Source organism: Labrus mixtus, chromosome 12 (genome assembly GCF_963584025.1).
Source record: "Labrus mixtus chromosome 12, fLabMix1.1, whole genome shotgun sequence".
Taxonomy (NCBI): domain Eukaryota; kingdom Metazoa; phylum Chordata; class Actinopteri; order Labriformes; family Labridae; genus Labrus; species Labrus mixtus.
The window spans coordinates 26,126,861-26,145,104 of NC_083623.1; the positions used below are offsets into that span (position 1 = coordinate 26,126,861).

Sequence of the window (18,244 nt, forward strand, 5' to 3'; positions counted from 1 at the left end):
CAAAAAAAAACGGGTGAATGCGGCCGGTTCGGGTAACGTAAATGACGCCACTTCCATACTGAATGAATCAGAAGAAGCAGGAACAAATATCTGCCTACTGTGCGCGCCTACTGAATAGTAGGTACTAAACAGTATACAGCACGGATAGTAGGTACTGACTACTGCCTACTGACAGATTGAGTAGGTACTTGGTAATTCGGATACAGCCTTGCTGCTGCCTCAACCCTACTCTTCCCAACAAACACAGTTTTCGGACAGCGGGCCCATATCACAGAGTTGAGGCACTCATTAGCATTTTGAGTGCCACCATGCTGCATGCGCTGCAGCAGGCTGTCACTAGACATGCGGTGGTACACAGGGAGAAGCTTCTGACCAACCTCCCAAGATAAAAAGTACCCTGCATGGAGCCTGTGGCTCTCCATTTTCCTCTGCTCTCCTGTACCAGCACCAGGATGGGTTGCACCTGGTGTGCAAGGGTACTTTGTCACAGGACATGCTGTGGAGGAGACCAGCCCATTTTTCGCTCTTCATCCTGTCTAGGGAATCCTGGTTATTTAAAATTACCCCCTTATAATCATTTTGCAATGTTTTACATTTATTGGCCGTTAATTTCCCCAGACCCTTCCCCCCCAATTTGCGTTCAGCACTTAATTTGCGAAGGGCTGTTCCCATGCGCTTATGGGCATCGTTAATACATTCTAACTTGACTACCTCATGCTCAGGGTATGGGTTGAGGGATACCACTTCCTTGAATGCAGCACTGTCCCCATCTGACAGCATCTGAGTGTATCTAAGCTGGTGACGACTCACAGACCTGGCCCACATCCTTTTCGCTGCCTCCTGTTCCATAGCCTTGCTTGAACCCCAAAAGTTTCTTGCACAGTCGTGCTTTTCTCTCCAGATGTCAATCTCCTCCTCCGTAATCTTTCCCTCATGCCTGGCAGCTTCTTTAAGGGCACAAGCGTGACAATAGGAGGATAGGACCTCAAAGTCTATCACCAGTCCCGTAAATATATCAATGCACACCCCGATCCCATAGTGTGATGTGAACCCTCTTTTCTGCCAAGTGCCATCAAAAGACACACTGATGTTAATCACAGCATCTGCATCCTCCCTGAGCAACTCTGCCACATCTGCATCAACATCTGCATAGGCCTGCCTGACCTGCTCCCTGGTCCTGTGTAGTGACTCCAGAGCTCTCTCAATTTCCACAACTAAAATTCAATTTGCATTGTATCAATAACTGTTCATTTGGTTTGGTTTTATTGATACAGCAGTGTTTCCCACAGAATGATGTGATAACCGGGCGGTGGAGTACGTGCTGGGGACGGATCGACATATATATTTTTTACTCATATCTCAGGATATATTTTAATATTAGGTTTGTATTTATATTAAATGTGTTTTCCCCTCCCATTTTGTTTTTGCAACAAACAACTTTAATCTGCTTAATTTATCTACGCACCCGCACAGACACGACTACCCCTCCCATTTTGAAAATGTCCACTCGCTATTCCGTTATTTATAGGAGTCCAGCACAGCATCAACAGCAAGCAGCTGTACATTAACATTTTCTATGAAGCTGATGTGATTCTGCACTTTCGTTTAGCTGTGACTTCTCTCCGCAGTTTTTTAAAACGGGAGTTTTGCTCCTCACGGATCCATCCTCTCGAGCGCACCATCCCCACTCTCTCTCGCTCTCTCGCGCAAGGAGCAATTTTATGAATGAATAAGTAAATAAATACCCACCAGGTATCGTCTATGTGTGGGAAACACTGGGTGGTAACAGCCACGCTCATTAGGGTATTTCTGACATTAGAAATTCTACAGACTGCTTCAACTTTTCTGACACAACCCTCTTTCCATATCCTACCTGTCACTCTTTTGTCGTGCCTCTGATAAGTTTTAAGGTGAAGGGCAGGGATCCCCAACACCTTGCTGATTTTTCTGAGAGCCGCATATCCCAGACCTAACTCATGTGCCAAGAGGACCTTTGCACATTCATATCAAACGCGACATCCTTCCTGGACTGATCTTGAAGTCCCGTAGATGTGTACACGCTCCTGCGGTACTTGTCACTCTCGCACAGATGGCACTCGAGCAATAAACTGCTACAGAACCCGTGATTCTGTGGATCTATATTTATTTTCATCCCTGACCCAGCACAATTCAGACAAATTAAATCACAAAGCAGCTCATTCAATCGGGTAACATGAACAAGCAGCCACTGCTGTGTGGCATTCACTTCCCTTTTATCTATATCTAAATCACCCCCCCCCCCCGGTTTCCCATCGACAGATGCGCTTCCCGAGGGCATTTCGTGGGGTAACGCATCACAAACTTTCCTTTTACATCCCCTTGCAAGTGACAACTGTTGTTTTCTTTTCATTGATTTTAAGACATTTTCATTCATTCCTCAAAGGTCCCGCAGAAAGCTAAATAAGGAAGTGTCAAAGTATACCACGTGATGCGTCTAAACCAGTGGTTCTCAAACTTTTTAGACGGCGTACCACCTCTGAAAATATTTGGCTCTCCAAGTACCACCATTATGGTAGATGTTAAAATACACTGTAGGCCTATTTCCACACATTTTACACAGGAGGCAAATATATTCATAAAAAGATTATTTATTATTGACTGTTGGCAGCCACACTATAGGCCTACTAAGGGCTAGCGGTAGAACTGACACTTAAACTCCACACAGTTCTGACATTTGCCCAAATCAAAAAAAGTGCAGAACAATAAAAAAAGACAACTTTATACCAACAACATGTTTGAAAATATTTCATCTCCAGTGTTTCCCCACACAAAGACGATACTATGGCCCAAGTATATTTCAGACCTGTTCTTATTTAATTTTTCATTTATTCATAAAATTGCTGCATGCGCACAAGAGAGAGAGAGAGAGAGAGAGAGAGAGTGTGCAGAACTGCGGTATTATAAGTCTCTACATTCAACATAGCAAAACTGCCTTTTTAAAAAAATCCTTCTCGACTCCTGCGCATAGTTAAGACAACAAAATAGAGCAGAATCACACCAGCTTCAGAGCTACAGAGAGAGAGAGGGTGAGTGAGCGACTGTCCGTACACTCTTGTAAATGCATCACAACGGAATCATCTCCTGGCTCCGTCTTAAAAATATAAATGTACAGCTGCTTGCCACCTATTCTGTGCTGGTCTCCAATAAATAACAGAATATTTGTTAATGTAGGTCTACAGCTGCATCGAGTGGAACTTTTCTAAATGCAAGGCGTACTCCTGGTGTTGTTTATGTCTGTGCATAAATTGAGCAGATTAAAGTTGTTTGTTGCAAAAACTAGATTAATTTAGAGGGGAAAACACATTTGATATAAATACAACCCAATAAATACAAGCTAGCTTTTTTTTTTTATATTGTGGAGATTCCTTTGCGTACCACCACTGGTCTAAATGAATCACGTTATCAGAAACCAAACACAAGCCAATGAGATTACATTCTTAGCATTAAACCCCCCTCTGAACTTTCACGATTGGATGCTGGTAGAAATGAAGTGTCCTTCTTTGGGTTACATAGCGTTGTGCAGGAGAGAGAGCTTTACAGAGATATCAGTCATGATGGGCAGCAGAGAAAAGCCGTTATACTGTACGTCGCATTAGGATGCTAACTTTCGGGCAAATTTACGAGAAATCTAACGCCGCGATCAGACAAAATGTATTAAAATATACACATAAATGTATAATTTGGATATTTTCTTTATGGTAGTTTGAAACATTACATGTTCAGGGAGTGATCAAGCCCAACATCTCCAAATTGACCAGTGCATAAAAAATGGATGTCTCAGCCTGCCGTGTCTCGCCTTAAATCAAATCATTTTTGTTATTCTGCATTTGGGTCCACCGCCCTTGTTTTCCCACACCCATGACAGAATGATCTGACAACACGAGGGAACGAACACAGAGACTAAATAGACACAGGGGTAATCAAACACAGGTGAGACTAATAACACAGGTTAAGGCAATGAGGGTAATCAACACTGAGGGAAACACACAGAGGCAGGAATACAATACAAGAAACACTAAGGACAACTACAAACTGAATCATGAAACACTAAAGACACAGAACTCAAGAATGTAACATAGAAACACAAGGATAAGAAACTACAAAATAAAACAGGAAACACAAAAGACTAAACTATGAAACATTAAGACAAAAACACACAAGGGAAACAAGCAACACTAGGATGGACAGGAGAAATTAAAACATGGAAACCTAAACGCTGAAATGCAAAACTAAATGAGACCAAATCATGACATCTTCATCACAATGCTGCATAAAAGTTCAATAAGGAAGAGCAAATACATTCAAGGGACCTTGATTGTACAAATTCGTTGGATAAAAGCCTGTAGGATTCAGTATTTAAAATAACAGCAGTCAGTCTTTGCCAGTGTGGGGTAAACCGAGGTTACAGTACTTCAATACAAGTCTTTTTCTTCTTCAGTTTTTCAGTCAGTTTGTAAGGCCTTTGGTTGTCCTGTATCTTTATCTTGATTGTGCAGGGCAGGAAGCGACAGTACTGCACAATATCACGAAAACCTGAGACTATCTTTTTCAGTATTGGAATGTTGGCATGAAGTGTGTAAGCTAAAAAATATTCCATATCGACTAACTTACTGTTCCAATGTCTTCTGCTGTCCCCGTGTTTGTGACGTGTTACAATACTATGCTACTTATGGAAAAGATGTGAGTTACTGTGTGTCGTCTTTTATGCATGAATTTATTTTATAGATAACATATTTATATTATTAAAGTTAATTAAACATTTAATAGTCTTATAAGATAAAACAATCTTATCTTCCTATCTTTCCTTATGATTTGTTCCACAAGAGGTGGATGCATTTCACTTTAACCATTATTCTGGTCTGAATATTGGAATATTTTGTTTGGGTCGAGCTAGTTTCAAACCCGCTCAAACCTGAAGTGCCTCCGGTTCATGGATTTGTCCTCTACGGTTATCCGCGGCTGGCCTGTGAGTGTGAGGTGAATGTGATAACCATTACACTATGGAAACACCCATTGATGGAAAATTGCTCTTAAGTGCCAACAAGCTCTTACGCTTAGGAATAAACGAGACCAATGAACAAAACTTCTGTGTTAGCAAAGGAAAAGATCATGGTTTGGTAAGAAAAGATATGTAAGCTGAATCATTGACAGTTGGACTCACATAGATCTGATGGCTACCTCCTAGTTGAAAGTCCTTGGTTTGATCTATTTGATTTCCTAAAAGGTAAAGCATAGAAGATGTAGACAATCCAACAAGGCAGGACGATGTATAACTTTGATAAAACAAACAGATATAGCTACAATACTATGGATTAATTCTCCTGTTTATTCTTTCAGTATCATTCATAAGAGCAGTTGAACGTTACTTCCGGCTCGCCAGAGTGACCACGCCCCCGTTTGGGTGAAAACAAGTCCTGAGAATGTATCGGCGGTAGATTAGAAAACACTGGTAGCCGTGCGATTAAATGCGATTGAGTAGCTTTTTGTACTTCAAACTATTTTAAAAACACAATTTAGAATCGGGTTTTCATTTACAAATGACAAAGGAGGGTAAAAGAAGAGTTCTGTGTGTGTGGACTGAAACTAGAGAGGATTAAAGTGGTAAATTGTGGGACCGCTGTCATGTTCCTGCTAGCTTTAATGCAGCGGTCGCTCCGTGACAGAAGAGAAGTCTGTTAACAGATTCTTCACACATTCATTCACTAACGTATTAACAATGTTTCAACTGTCACGTCACATACATGTGTTGGTGAAAATGTCTTTAAACGAAGGAACACTACACCAAATCCTCTTCCTGAAAAATAAATGTCAAAATAAAAAGTTTGCTAGCTCGATATAACACCTCGTTTCGCCCCACTCATCATTATTTACACTCACGTATGAATACAAAATGTTTTAATATCATCCAGGTGACTTTACATGTGTTATTCTTTTCTAAATCAGCTGATAACTCAGAGTTTATGTCCCCTTTTCTCTAAAATAAACGTCTGTAACCACTCCATTACAGCTATGAACACTGTTAGAAACTATTACAAATAAATATTATTTAAAAATAAAGATCCCTCTCGGGTAACACGGTTAATAATTACTCATCAGGTGTTTAAAGTCAGTTTCCTCTGATGACTCGTTTGAGCAGTTTGACGGAGAGAGATTGAACAGACACTCACGTACATGGTTAATTTTATACTGTTATGATGCCGATCTTTGTTCAGAAATGTCATATTTTAAATGTTTACATCACTGGTCATCAGATTTAGGCTCATACTTGAAATTTTAAAGTACGGTTTTCATTTTTTAAGACTTTAAATCGGTAAAGACCCCAACTTGTCCATTAACCGCCATTCATTCAGATGGAATGATTTCACCCAGAAAGGGGCGGGGCCGGCATCGTTTGGCAAAGTACCCAGATGGGTTGCTCTCATGAATTCATAAGAGCAGTCGAACGTCACTTCTGGCTTGCCAAAGTGACCACGCCAACTTTTGGGTGAAAGGTGAAAGGCGAAAACACAAGATCACCATGCCTAAAAGCTGTTGCATCGGACTGTGTACATCAAACAACAAAAAAAATCCAGATTTGCGATTTTCTGTACTTCCTCAAAGAGAGAGGGATATTAAAAGAAGAAGTTGTGGCTTCAGGCCATCCGCAGAGAGGCCGGAGAAGCCTTCAGTTTTTGTAGTAAAACTGGGACTGGTGACTGATTACGTGATTGATAAGTCATCAGTTTATAGTTGAGCGGGAGACAATCCTGTGGAAGACCCTTGCACCTACACATCTATTCATATTGGTAAGCAATGCATACACTTGTATCTTATGATTGAATAATTTAAATATATATTTTTTTAGTTTATTTACACTGTCTTACATAATATACAGTCATATATGTGTTCCTATTGACACAGTGATCGTTATTCTTGGTAATTTAGACACCTCTGTTGTTTAACTGTTAGGCTAGCATCTTTTTAATTTGTTTTTGGGAAATCTTTATGATCATGTACAGTTTAAACAGCTATATCTGGTCTGTTAGCTACCGTAAGGATATTGTCATATTTGTATTTGCTATAAATTACATTAAACATTTACTGTGAATTCACTGGAAGATGTAGATGTGTGAAGTTAGCTTGCTAACATAGCCGTTAGATGACGGTTGGATAACACAGAGCTAGTAGGATAAGGTTAGCTGTGGAGAAAGGAGTTTATTTAATAGACAACCAAACATATGAGAAAGAATCAAATGCATGTTTTTTTTTTATTTCCACCTTTTTTCTGACAATGGGTTATGTTGCTGTTATTCTAGTTAATTTACCATATTATTGAGAGCCTGTGGGGAAAGATAAATCTCAACCCGTGATGTTAAAAATATAGGTGGATAAATGCAGGTTAATGTGTACCAATGTCTGAACATAACCTGGCTTGTAGTCACAGTTATTGAAATAAACCATCTTGATTAACTTCATTTTTTGCTTCAGGTTTCCATGCAAATAATCCTGTGCATCCGGATTATGTCCCATCCATCTTCCCACAACATCGGCAATTGACGAGAGACACATTAAAATTGCAACGCTATGAAAGTGTCAGGAAGACAGAGACTTGTGTTAAAAATATATCAGCTAAAAAACGGCGAACAAAAGCACCTTCAGAAGCTTCTCACTCTGAGCCCAATGGAGCTGTACCCCGCCCTGAAACATCAGCCACTGAAGCTGCTTCTATTGAAACCCCTTCTACTGACGCATCTCTAACTTTGCCCACTACAGATGATGACAGGCCAGTGTTACACAGGGAGCAGGTGGCAGTTGCCAATCTCAGGAGGGAGAGAGATGAGGCAAGAAGAGAAAGAGATGCTGCACTGCAGAACTGGTCTAAGGAACGGTTGTCTGTGAAAGCTGTTCAAGGTAATGACATTGCATGCAGGGCCATGACTGGGTTCAGCTTCACTGTGTTTGAATGTCTACATCGATACCTTGTTCAGTTCGTCAAATCACCAAAAATCTTTCAAATGTCTACTGAGGATCAGCTTCTCCTTTGTTTGATCAAGCTCCGCCAGAACCCCTCAATTGCTTTGCTGAGCCAAATACTGGACAAACAACAGTCTACCATCCGCAATATATTCCAGCGCTGGCTAAATCTTTTGTAAGCCAAGATTACTTTCCTCATTCACTGGCCTGACAGGGAATGCATAACCTGGACAATACCACCTGTGATGAAGGCCAAATTTCCTCGACTGACATCAATTATTGATTGCTTCGAGATCAGAATTGAGAGTCCAAAGGCCAGGTAAAAATGCTAAAAAATAAAAAATAAAAATTAAGTACTAACCATGTTTTATTTTATTCATATTTTTGTTTTGTTTTTCCAGCTACAAGAAGTGGACTACAGTCAAATATTTAATTGCCTGTAGTCCCACTGGCAGCATTACCTTCTTGTCTAAAGGCTGGGGTGGAAGAGCATCTGATGTCAAGATAGTTAGGAATTCTGGATTTATTTCCCCACTCTACCATCATCCTGGGGACCAGGTAATGTAGTTACCAACAAACAGTGTAGAGGTGGAATGTAAAAGATATACGATTACTTATTCTTTATCAACAAACAATAGATAGGCCTACATCTAACTTTTTTTTTAGATCTTGGCTGATAATAATAAACAATAATAATAATAAATTGTATTTATAAGCACCTTTCAAGACACACAAGGACACTGTACAACAATCAACATTTTAAAAACAGCGATGGATAAAAAAAACAAAAAAAAAACGGGGTTTTACCCTCAAAGAGGACTTTGCATTGCTGGGTGCCAGCCTTCAAACCCCATCCTTCACCCAAGGCCGAAAACAACTGCCAGGCAAAGATGTTGAAGAGTCCAGAATCAAATCAAAAGTCCAGATTCATATTGGCAAGTTTTTTTTAACAGCCTAAAAAAATGCTGATACATCTATAGGAAGCCACATGAAATAGTAACCAAGCTAATTAAACATGTACATTAAATAGATATATTTAACTTAACATAACAGTTCAAAGGATGAAGCAATATGAAAAAAAATCACAAACACTGTGAAATAAAATACAATTTAATGCTAAAAAAGACTCAAAAACACTTTGATTTTTTTTACAGAACGGGTGATTGGCGTCTTGAAGTGCAGGTTCCACATCCTGGATGGGCCAATTCTTATAAGCTTTGTGAAGTCCCTGCGAGATGAGATTGAGAACAGGGATTTAGCTACTACTGATAAGATAGTACATGTGTGTGCTGCCTTGATTAACATGTCAGGTAGCATTGTATTCAATAAAAATAGACAGGGTGATGTGTAGGGATGTAAAATAAGTGTGTCAATTTGACTCTTTTATATTTTAAGTTATTGTAACATAGTTTTGTGCATTAAACTGTCTAAAACGTAAATGTGACAAAAGCACACATACATTATTCATGTTTACAAACTGCACTGATTGATGATTGACATTGAACTATATGCAACCTTATCTTCCAAAAGCTACCTTACTGCCCTTCTCTCCAGCCTGCACTGACAGTGGGATCCACCTCAACCTCCTGGGAATGTAAACATATTTGTAAATTCTGTTGTTATAAAGTTCATACAATATAAATGAATGAATTTAAATAAATATGACTGCAGTACACTGTTCCTTATTGCAGAATATTCTACCTGAAGTTCCTGCTCTCTTTCTGGGACTGCATAGTCTGTAGACTCTACCTCAGTCTCTTGAGTTGAAAACCAAAAATCTTTGATAAATTCTGTTGACATTCACCTCCTACTTCAGAATATTTTTTAACCTGAAAATAAGATTTATTCATGTTTACATATTGTGTGTTTTACCAGAAGCTCGGACATCAGTGTCTGTTGACTTCACCTCAGTCTCCTGTAACTAAAATTAGTTTGTCATTAGTTCTGCTAGGTTTCACTACATTTGTTTGACATATGTTACATTAGGATTAAACAATACTTGGTAGAACAATATTTTTGGCCTCAGAACAAAGAGTTTTGTACATGATGCTCGAACTCTGTTTCTGGGCCTGAGGTTCCTGTCAGCTGAGGATAGATGTGCTTGGCCCAGAAACAGCTGATGGTGTCCACAGCCGAAGAGATAAAATCTTCATCTTGTTTGACGCGGAAGATGACCGTTTGCCCTGGGGTCCAGGTGATGAAGTCTGCATAAAGGGTTTTGCAAACATACATCTGAAGCTGCACCTGTAAAATAAAGAGGTACAGCATTTATGTTTCCTCTCACTCAGTGTAATCACTGACATGTCACTAACAAAATAGAAATTAAATTCCTTTTTTAAAGTGATTTTTTTACTGTTACTTGGGTATAGTAGCTGTGGTTGGTCCTCAGTGTCATCAAGGTGTCCAGGTGTCCATTCCGTTCAGCAGGCCAGTGATCAGGGGAAGAATCACTTGCCCACTTTAAGGGACACTTTGCCTCCACCACCCCTTTCCCACTGCAGTCACAGGAAATGTAAGCATCACAGCTTACACCAATGTAAGGCTTGTCTCTGCACACTCTGAAGCCTGCCTTCAGAAGTTGGAGGTTCTTGTGGGTTTTGTACACTTAATTTGTAATTATGATGGAAGTTTGTGCCTTGTGTGTGTTTTGTAGCCCCAGTGCATACTTATATGTGTCAATAGCATCCCTCTCATGCTCCTTACCCCAAACAATGCCTGGAGTGGTCAGTCTTCTTCTCACTGATCCTTTCTGTGTAATATTTCTCAACAGGGTTTTGGATGGCCTTTCCAAAGATGTATGGATTATTGTGTGTGCCGTTGTGCCCGTCACCCTCCCAACTCTTTCCTGGTGCCAAGAGGAACATTCTGCTTGGTGTTTTGTTTGTTCCTCTATGGTCTCTACTTGTTCATCAGAAAAATCTGACAGATTTTCATACCACGGCTTTGGCCTGAAATAGTGCATATTTTCCAAATGTGCTTAGACCAACAGGCAGTTCTCCAGTTGCAGACAACATTTCAAGGAACTGTTGTTGGTCTTCATGTTTTGCCTTTGGGACAGGTCTGAACGTTTTTTCCCACTCCCCTCTTTCTTTTTGAGTTGTTAGTGTAGAACTGTATATCCTTGATCATGTCTGCCTCAACCCTTTTTGTGCAAACTTTCTTCCTGGCACAAGCAATGCTGGTTGGTGCCACACTTGTGTACCCAAGGCGGACAGATGCCTCCAACTTAAAAAGGAGTGCCCCCACATGGGAACAACTTTCGCCCAGTCTACAATAAAATACAATACAATTAACATTTTGCACCAAATAGGAAGAGCTTTTTTTTTTACATTTCAGAATTTGTTTGTGGCCTTGTGATGTATTATGTTACTGTTGGTAAGCTTACCCTGCCATGCAATTACAGTGTGCTGCTTTGTCTTCTCCATTCCTCTTAGCAGCAACCCAAGTGTCATGGGACTTTTCTGTGACCCTATACGATGGTTTGACACAGGTTTTGAAAATGGTGACTTCAGCAGAGGGTTTGTAGTGCAGTACAACATCCACCCAGCCACTGGTGAAGAACTTATGGGCTTCCAGGGATTTGAAGTTCTTCATTTGATTTGTAGTATAAATCCCTTAATGAATGTTACATTTTCTGTTGTTATGTGCTTGCTAATCTAAAGACTATTAAGTGTAGCTAGATAGTCATCTAGATAGATAGATACAATTCAATTCGATTCAAAAAACTTTATTTGTCCCCGGGGGGCAATTCAAAGGCACACAGAGCAGTAAATTAACAACAGTGCAGGCAAACGAAAATGTTTTAACCTAAAATATAAAGTATCAGATAGATAGATTGATAGCCTATATAGATAGATAGATGGATACTTTACTTTTACTTTATACTTTATTTCAGACCCATAGGTCCATATCGTTATAAAAAGCACATATATAAATACAGGACATTAACAAAGGGACATCATCACTACATATGATTAAAATACAAAGAGACATTTACACCAGTGTTTCCAGAAACATGAGGAATACCTTGTGTCACTAAGTCTGGGCTGGGTCAGTGACATTATAATGACATTTTCTGAGTTATTTAACCAACACATAAATTTGAACATAGATAGATAGATCGAGTTTTAGGTAGTAGCCTACAGGATGCTAGCTTATTAGCTTAATTGTTCCATAAATTATCCATTATTGACACAAACTTCAAAAATAGTCTCTTAGTGACAGAAAAGGTAAGGGATGTCAAACATTTATTACCTGGAGATTCAATTAGGTAATTCTAAATGTCAGGGTATGAAACCTCCGGCCACAAGGTGGGGTCGTTGGTCCATTTGTGTGAAGGGATGGTGAACGTACACTCTTGGAGGCCTACGTCGTGGATTTTCTGTATATAACGACGCCGATCGTCTACCGGTAACCCGTCTATGTAAATGCCCGATATAGTTGCCATAGCAATCGAGCTAAAAAATGGATTGAAATGCTATAGTTTTTTTATTTAACTCGCTAAATGGGCAAAAACTCCGTAATTTTCCATTAACCGCCATTCATTCAGATGGAATGATTTCACCCAGAAAGGGGCGGGGCCGGCCTCGTTTGGGCAAAGTACCCGGATGGGTTGCTCTCATGAATAGCCAAACAGAATAACAGGCCGTTACTTGGCAACATCAAAGAAATAACCAACATTCTGAACTATGACATCACAAGATGAAAGGATGGATTTCGGCAGAGGATTTAGCAAGTTATGTGAGCTTTGTGAAAGCACAATTTTATGAATTCTTCAAAACTTGTAGCATTTGCTACATAACTCAAATCATCAGCATTACATATAGTTCTTAAGGTAAGGACATGTTCTTCAAGTTGGAGGTTTCTCTTGAATTCTGTGCTCTGCCTCAACCCTTCCTACCTTCCTGTTTTCTTACAGTGCAGACGCTTTTCTTGCTCTCTGCTTTGCTTACATTCTTTTGCTGATATCTTCTTTTTTCTAAACCTAATTTAATCGACAGCTGAACTGAAACTGGCGTACGCCTTTTCCCACGCAAAGTTTGTGATCTATAAAAACAAAGCTGACGGTAAAATGTGCGCACCGATAAGCAAACTGTGACCCAGGCGCATGTTCATTTTGGAGGCATGGGAAATTGGTGACACAGACGGTAAAGTGGTGAATTGAAGCCTGCAGATACATATTGATGTCTCTTCCACATTTTATTTCACTAAATATCAAACTTTACTGACAGATCCACGTCATCATAATCATTCAAACCGATGGTTTTATTTAGGCTATAATCACGCATGTAGTGAGCCGTTTCCAATAAGTAACTTTAATTATGACAATATATAAACATAAAAAATAAAAAAGTCCGCCACATACATATTGCATCAGCGCCGTCTCGCCTTCATTATCCCGGATGGACCTCAGAGGACCGGACTTGTACACTAATGTAATCACTGATGTAGAGTTAAACATTAGACTAACACAGAGACCATAAAGCCTCCAGTTGTCATTAATATCTTTCAATATCGTGCATTTATCATCAAGTGTGGTTTTTAGTTTTAATAAAGATGACTGCTTCAAGACGCACAGAGCGCACAGAGACACGGAGGTGGCTTCACACATTTCACCTTCTCATTACTCAGCATGTCTTCATCAGCTGCACGTATTTATTCTGTAAATAATTCAAGTGTGGACATTAAGTCGGGGCATCTCTGAGACGATCATTAGGCCTATATATCCTCATAATGAGTCACAGAGCAGACGGAGTTTCCCACGAAAAAATGTGGCGAACAATCAAACGTTTTTGTTGATCAAACTTTTGATTAATAATATCAAACAGTGAGGCAGAATGCTGACTGAAGTGACCTCTCTGACAATAGGAAGAAGTCAGTGTGGGTCCCGTAAACATGTTAACTTTGCAGATATACTCGTGCGTAATGATGAACGCTGGATGTTTTGGCACATAGGACAGGGTGAATGCAGCAGCGACGTGGTGTCATTCTCTGACAGTTTGTGATCCTCCTGCTGCAGCAAACTACCGATATGTCCATTTTATCCTTCACTTCATTCACAAACTCTTCTGTTTCTGGGTCAGAAAGTTTTGTTTCTTCGTCTAAACTTCCAGGTTTGCCCGCAATCCAGCGCTGGAAACCTTTGATCTGCTCCCTCGTTTTGTGACAGTTTTACTTAGCGATGTGATGATCCTTTAATATTTTGTTTTAGGGGTGCCAGCCAGGTCTCTCTCCTGGCATTTAAGACAAGTCGTTGTTTTTTTGTTGTTTTAAGTTTTAGTTAAGTTTCTTGTTTGGATTATTTGAACCAAAAAAATTGTCACACAAGGATTGTACATATAAAATGTACACCCTTACATAAATAAAAACTCCACAACCAATGTAATTGAAGCAAAAATAGTATTATATTAATAAACCACCATATAAACTTGCACACTCAAAAAATAACAAATACTCAATATCCCACAATCCCTCAGTCCTCAAAGAAAAAAAACAGTCCAATATCTTCAGTTCAGTTTATGCAAACAAACAAAATAATATCTACCTTTGCGGCAGGGAGCAATCAGGTGGTAAATGTAATCTCTCCACCCCAACTCCATGCTGGTGTCTCGAGTAGCTAGTCACACTGTTATAGATGACCAGCACACAGAATCGGTAGTCATGGCCAGGATGTCCTTCAAAGCTTGTGTCGAGGTCCAGAAATATTGTCTGTTGCTCTGAGCTTGCTAGGAGTATAACAATCAGACTGTGCCCAGTCCAATACTCAGGCAACCTCACAATGTTTGGAGCACTGTGTAAACCATGGTGTACACAGGTACACCATGGTTTGATGATAAGTACAGCTGAGGGGGACTTAAAAATTCACTGTGACAACGCCAATTTCTCATTTTATTTTACCTACCATGTATGAGTTTTTTTCTCCTTAGTCCATTTCTTAAATGTTTTCCTACTTTAAGGTACAGAGAGTTAACCTTTCCTCACCTCACCTCAGCTGGAAAGCAATGTCAGCCTGTTGTCTTTAAAAATAAAGCCAATGGTAAAAATAGCTCCAGGAACACCTGAAGGCACATACACTGAAAAAAATGATACTTTGAACCAACTTAAAAAAATAACTGTAATTTGTTACAGCTAATTTTATTAGTTTTTGTCAAAGTATATTTATGACTTGATTGAAAATGAAAAGTTTAATTTTGTTTAAATCAAAATAATCCTTCTGTCCAAGAAAAATAATTACATTCACGCAAAGTAAAAATATTGTTTATTATAGAGACCATAAATCATTTTTTTTACTTTAGTAAAACTTACATTGGTACGTTCATAAAATCCAAGTATAATTTTTAATTTGAACTGAAGTAATTAAAATGCTGTAATTTGTTACAGGCAATTTTATTACTTTTACTCAAGTTAAATTTATGATTCAGTACAAACTATGTTTTTAAGTTATATCATATCAATACATTTTCTTTGGTCACAATACTAAACTTAACTTATGTAGGTCATTAAGTCTAACAGTCTTAAAACTTAGCATCCTTGGGACAAAATGACCAAGATGTATGAACGTCACATTATTTTGAACCATTACAAATGCAATATCAACATTTCCATATCCATGACCACATTAATGTGGTATGAAAAGCTTTAAGTGGTATAAAATAGCAAATAAGAAGTGTACAAATAGAGTGTTTAACTGTCATAAAACTTGGCTTTCCTTCGACAAAATGACCAGGATGTATGTAAACCTCCCCATCGGAAATTGAGAGAACAAAAAGTTTTTTTCAACTAAGGGGTACCCCCAGTTGAATTGCTGTGGATGCAATCCATAAACAAAAGGTTGGTCTTAAGTGCATATTCAGTTTAAGAAAAAAACATTACCATTACTATTGCTGCAATTATGAACTTTGCATTATTCAAATGTTCAGTGTTGATATCAGTGCCACAATATTTATACCACAGAAACTGTTCCGTAAACACAGAAAATCAGAATTGAAGGCCAGTTTTTAATTAAAGTCTGTTTCTCTTATTAACATGTAACAGTGGCCCCTTCCTTTAACATAGAATATATTTGAATACAAGCAATAACACAAAATAAAACACATCCTGTATCCAATGTCTCTTTGATGAATCCAATATTTAGAGCTTGACACTCAGACTGCACACTCTGCGTGTCATTTTCTTGGGTTCTATCTCCATGAATAGTTTCTGCAATGCATCAAAGGTGTATTTGAGCTCACTTGGATAGCTCAAGTTAAGAGCATAGATGAGGCCAAACAACATGGCACAGGCATGTGGGACTGATGGCAACTCACTGAGGACCTGCACACCTTCAATAACAATCCCAATGTCATGTGGTGGCTGGAGAGGATCCTCCTCTTCCTTGATGACATACATTGTACATCTCTCAAGCTCCGTTTCAGCTTCCTCCTTCTGAACAACCTGATAAAAGAAAGAGACATTTATTACAAAGTTATTTTGATGAAATCCGTGTCTGGTGTGCCTATATATGCACAAAAGATTCTAAACTAAAAACAAGACAAATTGGAGGTCTAGTGATAAGAAAATGTAATGACTTGCAAAAGTCCAGGAGATACTAAATGTTGACTCTTCAAAATATTTTTCTCATAGAAACTTGACTAGACTTTATCATAAGTAAAACATTGGTACAAGTATTATATTACACCTATCTTCAAAAAGTAACATGCTGTGACAAAAATATGAAGGTATATAAAGTAGTATACGTATCACTTCAACCAAGATTAAAAGATACAACTGCCTTGTGTACTCATATTTTCATTAATTTCAGAATAGCCACAGACTGACACTTTACACAATGCAAAATTTAGATAAGATTGCGATTTTAATAACCAGTCTTACACACTGCTCCATCTGTACTGCTGCTGCTCTGAATGACACATATTTCAGAATGCAATTAAGATACAATATACAGTGTTCTACAAGATAAAACTTACAAAATATGCACAAGTATTTTGATAGGATCTGAGACCATGTTTATGAGCTTAAAAGTTAAAAAGATATGCAATGTTTCATCTTGTCTAAAACTTAAGTGATTAATGCAAAACTACTTACCCGATACTCCTTGATGAGTTTGTCCACATCTTCTCCAAGGTACACAATGAGGCATTTTAGCAGACACTCCCTTTTTTGATTCACCTTGATGCTCTAGGTGATAGCACAAACACACCCATAATGCATTACTCTGCAGTCCAATTTTGCAACTTCCACTTATGCAAACAATACACCATGCACACACACTCATGTGCTCAAACAGTTAAAAGGCCTACTCTAACTCCACAATCAAACTTGTCGACAAAATGAACACCATTTCTTCTATTTACAATGTTACTCTTTATGTGATATGAGTAATACATTTTGATGTATTGAGCAAGTACATACCTGATCAAGAAGATTCAGTATACTCCGGGTCTTCTCTCTGACAACTCCTCCCTTGTTTCTGATGATCTCTATCAGCTTGTTGTGGTGCTTGTCCAAGGAAGCCAGGAATTACTGTTGAAGTGGAACAGTTGTCATTTTCATAAATTCAGCATTGATCTTTTAAAAAAAAAGAATAGCGAAGGTGAACGTAAATACATTTAAACTGTGTGGTGTTTGAGATCTTGGGTTTGACATCAGGTGCCAAAACATGCATTTTGGCTAAATTTTTTGGATAATAAATTACTTTACAGATCATCACTGACCTGTTAGTCATTCCTATTTAAACATGTATGCAAATAATGTTCACCGTTGTTTACTTTGGGACTCACCAAATCAGCAATAAGGCCAAAATCGTGAAATTTCCAGGAAACGTCAAACCTGTAAACACAAAGGAAAAGCTGAGATTTCACATTTTGTTTTTTTGTTGGGGCAGTTAGCACTATCCATAATAAACACTACAAGCTGTAAATCATTAATTAGACCTAAATCATACTGGTAATATTGTACTATACTGCATCATAAACTGACAGATGAAACAATAGAATATGTCATCTTTCTCTTCAATCAGAACTCTTTGTCTATAATGTAATGTATTTAATTAATCACACCCTCTATTGCTTATCTGAACGGATTCACTGTTTGGAGTGTGTCGGATTATAATAAAGGAGTGCATGTCTGAAATGGCTTTAAACTGAATGTTTACATGCAGTAAACAAACGGTGACTCTACACATATCGGCAATGGAGGAGAGACACGGCAGGCGAACCAGCGCCAACCTTGTCAAATTAAGTTTTAGTAAATG

The 18,244-nt window shown here is 38.7% G+C and overlaps 1 long non-coding RNA gene across 1 annotated transcript in view; it reads left to right on the forward strand.

Moving 5' to 3' along the window:
- The window catches only part of LOC132984533 (uncharacterized), a 301,578-nt gene that overhangs the window by 225,212 nt on the left and 58,122 nt on the right, over positions 1–18,244 (forward strand). The window lies entirely within an intron of this gene.